The sequence below is a fragment of the Pygocentrus nattereri genome, chromosome 17 (assembly GCF_015220715.1).
Source record: "Pygocentrus nattereri isolate fPygNat1 chromosome 17, fPygNat1.pri, whole genome shotgun sequence".
NCBI lineage: Eukaryota > Metazoa > Chordata > Actinopteri > Characiformes > Serrasalmidae > Pygocentrus > Pygocentrus nattereri.
In genome coordinates, this window is record NC_051227.1 from 36211096 (window position 1) to 36217635 (window position 6540).

The window sequence follows — 6540 nt, forward strand, 5'->3', positions numbered from 1 at the left end:
AAGAGGAAGAGAGTGAAGACAGAGCCAAAGGTTAGATGGTGGAAGCTGAAGGAGGAGGATGGTTGCAGGCAGTTCAGGGAAAAATTACAACAGGCCCTTGGGGGCAGTGAGGAGCTACCTGAGGACTGGGAAACTGTTGAGGACTGGGTTAGGCTGATAATGGATAGAGAGGGAAATGTACTAGTGAGTGAACAGAGAGTGTTGAGTAGATGGAAGGAGTACTTTGAAGAACTAATGAATGAGGAAAACGAGAGAGAGAGGAGGACAACGGGGGGAGAGATAGTGGATCAGGAAGTGCAGAGAATTAGTAAGGTGGAAGTGAGGACAGCTTTAAAAAGGATGAAGAATGGAAAGGCAGTTGGTCCAGATGACATACCTGTGGAGGTATGGAGATGTTTAGGAGAGAAGGCAGTGGACTTTTTAACCAGGTTGTTTAACAAAATCCTGGAGAGTGAGAGGATGCCTGATGAGTGGAGAAGCAGTGGACTGGTCCCCATTTTTAAGAACAAGGGTGATGTGCAGAGCTGCAGTAACTACAGAGGTATAAAGTTGATGAGCCACACCATGAAGGTATGGGAGAGTTGTTGAAGCAAGGCTAAGGCGAGAGGTTCAGATCAGTGAGCAGCAGTTTGGTTTCATGCCCAGAAAGAGTACCACAGATGCAATTTTTGCGTTGAGAGTGTTGGTAGAGAAGTACAGAGAAGGTCAGAAGGAGCTACCTTGTGTCTTTGTGGATCTAGAGAAGGCATATGATAGGGTGCTAAGACAGGAACTGTGGTACTGTATGAGGAAGTCAGGTGTAGCTGAAAAGTATGTTAGGGTGGTGCAGGACATGTATGAGGATAGTGAGACAGTGGTGAGGTGTGCAGTTGGAGTGACAAATGGTTTCAAGGTGAAGGTAGGGTTACATCAGGGATCAGCTTTGAGCCCCTTCTTGTTTGCAATGGTGATGGAAAGGTTGACAGATGAGGTCAGGCAGGAGGCTCCATGGACCATGATGTTTGAGAGTAGAGAGCAGGTGGAAAAGAATATGGAAAGGTGGAGGTTTGCACTGAAGAGGAGAGGAAGGTCAGTAGAGACAAGACGGAATACATGTGTGTGAATGAGAGGGAGGCAGGTGGAAAGGTGAAGATGTAGAAGATGTGAAGAGTAGAGGTCATAACTTCAAATATCTTGGGTCAACCATCCAGAGCAATGGACAGTGTAGAAAAAAGGTGAAGAAGAGGGTGCAGGCAGGATGGAGTGGGTGGAGACGGGTGTCAGGGCTGATGTGTGACAGAAGGATAGCAGCAAGAGTGAAAGGGAAGGTTTACAAGACAGTAGTGCGTCCTGCTATGATGTGTGGTTTGGAGACTGTGGCTCTGTCTAAAAGACAGGAGGCTGAGCTGGAGGTGACGGAGATGAAGATGCTGAGATTTTCGTTGGGAGTGACAAGGATGGACAAGATTAGAAATGAGCAGATCAGAGGGACAGTGAAGGTGGAGCAGTTTGGAGATAAAGCCAGAGAGGCCAGGTTGAGATGGTTTGGACATGTGTTGAGGAGGAATAGTGGATATATTGGGCAAAGAATGTTGGAGATGGAGCTGCCAGGTAGAAGGAGAAGAGGTAGATCTCAGAGAAGGTTTATGGATGTAGTGAAGGTGGACATGGAGATGGTTGGTGTGAAAGTAGAGGAGGCAATAGATAGGGCAAGATGGAGGCAGATGATCCGCTGTGGCGACCCCTAAAGGGAGCAGCCGAAAGAAGAAGAAGAAGAAGGGTTGAGTATAGATGTTGTGGAATTATTAGCCTTATTATTGTTCATATTACTCTTTTAGGTTTATTAAAGAAAGCTTATGTTTAGCATTGAAAGCTTAATGGTCACATTGTTCAACTATAAGGCTGGAATAGATAAGAGCTAAGAGTCAGCACATAAGGCTGTGTGCTGACTAACGGTGGAATGCACAAGCATGTCAGATAACAGGAAATACCTCGAAGCTAATAGTAATCGACACTGGGATTAGCACACCACACATGTGTTTCATCTTGTCAGAGAAGCAGAGCCATTGTTTGGAAAGCGGGGGGAGTTGATAAACACAGGGAATACCTTAAGCTGAACTTGCAGGCACGCTCACGTCTCGAGCACATACTTAAACTTTTATGGTATAGATTGGTGAGCTGGGCTAACGCACACATTGGAGGCTTGATGGAATCTACTAATATTTTGGGTAAGGGAGGAGCTGTCATGCGACTATTAAAAAGGGAGTCAGATGAGAAGGGGTCAGAGCTTATTTGGGAGATACATGATGCATGTTCTCTGTTTGTAACCTCTCCAGAATTCTGTAAAAAAAAGTTTGTTTCACTTCAGTCTGATCTCAATTTTTACTCGTCTCAATTTTTTTTGCATCAACGAACATGCAGGACTGGTTTCGTCCACAATGTCTAAACTAAAACAAATGATATTGTTATGTATTGTTCCGCATAGATTTGGTTGTTTTGCTAAAGGTGAGATCAGCAACCGTTTCTGTGTAGCACAACCAGTGACTACAGAGTAATCTACAAACTTCTAGGCTTAATAAAGGAACCTGTGGAGGTGGAATCATAGGTGTCCTGTGAAAAGAACAGTGGGAAACATCCAGTGGGAAACATCATTAGGGGCTGCCAGAACTGATTGTTTAAGTACCTGATGAGAATTTTTCCAGCCTTAGCTGCTGCTCTAAGCCTGTGAGAAAGCTGGTGACCCACTGGCGAGCGGAGGCAGGAACACTGAGCTGGGAGAGCTTATTATTCCAGAGTGATAGAACTGAATGCTGAGCTGAAGTCTAAGAATAGGATTAATGTGTAGGTCATTGTGTCGTCAAGGTACTGAAGGATGAGTTGAAGTTCCGTATTCACTGCATTATCCAATGGCTTTTTACTGTATCCTGAGAACCTGAGTCTGTTTCTCCTGTCTCTTACTAGTTAGCTCGTATTTCTTCAGCTGGTCTCCAAGTGGGGATAATCTGTGCAGGAAGCAAGTAGAGCCTTCAGGATCTCCAACCCAACTCCAACACAGGCCTTGCTCACACTGCCAGCCCAAATCTGATTTTTGGCCTATCCAGATTGTATCCAGATTGATTTTTGACAGTGTGGACAAAACCGCAGCAAATCTGATTTTTCCAAATCAGATCCACGCCACATTTCCTGTGATGTCTTTTGCATCACAATGACAATGTCAAATCCACAGTGGCAGAAGTGCTGGGATTCAAGAAGAGCTCCAAAGACTCATGCCTATTTCACAGAATTTCAGAGAGTTTGGACAGCGAGATGGTGCAGCCCCATTTCTCCTGCATTCACGTTTGAAATCCACGTCACCAGCATAGCTACATGCATAGTTACTGACACCTACGTCGTTACCATAATAACCTATGCAGATAGACTGGTGATGTCTGCACAAACCAGTCTAATCACTTGCCAATAATAATGCGGACAGTCATAAAATATCTGATTTGAGAAACGAATCTGATTTGCCTGCAGTCTGAACACAGTCATAGAGACCAGCCACTGCTGCATTAGAACACTAAACTAGTTGAGGGACAACACAAGTGCGCACTTCCTTTTCAGGCAATATTTCTTGTTCAGCAAGAGCACTGTTAAGTCACTGGAGTCCATGATGTAGGACGGTCCGCAGCGACCTGTCCCCCTAATTTTTTTTGGCCTTCTCCAAGCTCAGACTGCCCATTGAGATTTTCTGCCCGGTCAATTAACCTGTCCAGGCCAGTTGCTCTAAAGATAAACTAATTTACAGCACTGCACAGTCACATCCATTAAAATATTAACAAATCCTCTCCACATGATTGGTCTTCTTAAAGTACATAAGTGCTAATTGCACTAGATCAGAAACATGTAGTATAATTGGCTACTGTAACTCAGTAAACTAACCAACAGCATCGCAGTCTGTGTTAACAGCTTTACGAAACAGATAAGAGGAGAGAAGGTTGGCGCTAAGAGGGGAAGAAAAAGTGCTGAGAGGAATCAATTCAGCAAGAGATCAGTGTTTAGCCTCCTCTACTTAACTGACCGCTCTAGCCAGCTGGCTACTGCTGTAGGCTGGAAATATTAAATCAGACTGCTTGACTGTGATATACATCCATGAAGTATGACAGTAACATAATTAAACATACAAAAAAACGCTTTAGTCCATATGAAAGTGGGTTGTTTGGCCTGGTCTGGGAGCATCAACTCATTTAAGACAACAATAGCGAATAAACAAGCTGTTGGAAAAAACCTTGTATCTCCAAAATGGTAACTTTACAGGAGAGGGAAAAAATTACTTTACTTTTAATGTAAGTCAATGGAACCAGATATTTTTCCCACTCATTTTGGGTCATTTCTTTTAGTCCATTCTTCATGAAATTTACGTACACTGTAAAGGACAACAGGCATTTTCAAATTATGTCAAAAACTGAAAAATGTCAAAAATGGAGATACAAGGTTTTCTTCGGATAGCAGCGATATATTGTCCATTTCATTAATTGAAATGAGTTTTCATATGACTGGGCCCATTCATTGTTTTTGCACAGGGGCTCATAAGATCCTAGTTAGGCACTGGTGGTGTGATATGTGTGCTTTGTCTGAAATGAGACTGAACACAGATTATCTTACAGATAAACAAATGTGTATTACTAAGATTTGCACTTACACTTTTATTTTGTATTGTTTCATTTTGCCCAGGTCCAAACACCAAAAACCCCAGGCTATGCTACAGTATGTATATGTTTTGAGGATGCATATACGAATATGGTTTTTAGGTCCCAAAAAGAGGACATATGCTCATCCTAACACACAGACTAACTTCACCAAAATAAACAGATAAACAAAAACAAACAACAGGTGTAACATTGGATGACTGTTACATTGGAATTAAAGAGATTACTTTAGGTAACTTGGTACATTATACAAAGGTCTAATTATATCAATAGGATCTTTAACCATTACTTTCTGCCACAGAATACACTCTATAACTTTACATCCTATGTAGTGCTAACTGTAATGGGGAGCGTGGCAGCGGACGCATGTGCGGAGGTAAGCGACTTTTATTGAAGGCAAATCCAAAGTCAGGGTCAAGGCGGTCCAGGGTCATAGAGCCAATACGGACAGATTGTGGCGTAGACATGACATACAAACTATAAACAGGTTCAAACAACACAGCAGAGATTTAAACAAACATCCAACATAGACCAATACATCAGACAGAGCAAGGACAAAGACCGATACAAAGACCAGCAAAGACAAAGTGCAAACACAGGGCTTAAGTAACAAAGGGACAACGAGGGACAGGTGAACACAATCAGGGAATGAGTCACGAAACGAAGGGGCCGGACTAGAAACACCAAGACAAAAACGCACATGGACACGACTTGGAGGGGCCAATCGTGACACTAACCAGTATTAAAATAAATCTCATTAGTGGTGCTGTTCACTGCTAGACAGTCTTCTCGATTAATTTCCACTCATTCTAAACGCCAAATCAATCTTCACTTGTGTGCCAATGAAAGTTACTGTGTGAAAGCTGCGCTGGATGCCTATTTCTGCTTTCTCTTGAGCTGCCACGAGAGAGGAACCCATATGTGCTCTGAAAGTGATGTTCACTGATCCACTTAAAAAATGATGGCACAATAGTGTAAACTCTTTCCCACACATTGAATTGGAATTCTATAGAATGTTTTTATATCAGACTTATATCATTCCCCTAAACATCAGTTGCGAAGTGACAGCAGTGGTGGCTTTAAGATAAGATAAGATAAGATAAGATAAGATAAGATAAGATAAGATAAGATAAGATAAGATAAGATAAGATAAGATAAGATAAGGTATTCCTTTATTAGTCCCACAGCAGGGAAATTCACAGTATTACAGCAGCAGCAGAGTAACAGGAGTAAGGCACTCAGTAATAGAAATGGGTAACAGTATAAACATTATCAATAATAAAAATTAAAGCTAAATCTATAGACTATGTACAACAAAATAAGAATAATAATAAAATAAGAGTTGCATAAAATCTGTATTGCACTTATGAACATATTGCACAATGAAAAATGTTTCTGAATGTGTGTATATTGTATGTCTGTATATATATATATATATGTGCGTGTGTGTGTGTGTGTGTGTGTGTGTGTGTGTGTGTGTGTGGTCTACTGGGAGCAGTGCTGGTTCACAGTCTCACAGCAGTAATAAGGAAGGACCTGCGATAGCGCTCCTTCACACACTTGGGGTTTAAGCTGCTAGAACTACACTTTTTCCCATGGGGAAGTGAGCTTTACATATTCTTTACTCTGCAAAAATGTTTTGTGAACCAAGATTGCTGTGATGTTGTTTACAATAGCATGTACAATTGCTTAACTACATTTCAATGCACATTATATTACATTTACATTTACATTTACATCATTTAGCAGACGCTCGTATCCAGAGCGACTTACAAGAAGTGCTTTGTCTGTCTAGAGAAAGTATCTTTGCTAGTTACCAATGGGTTAGAGAGAAAGATGGTCCTGAGCTCAGATACTGCTAGAAACAAAAGTC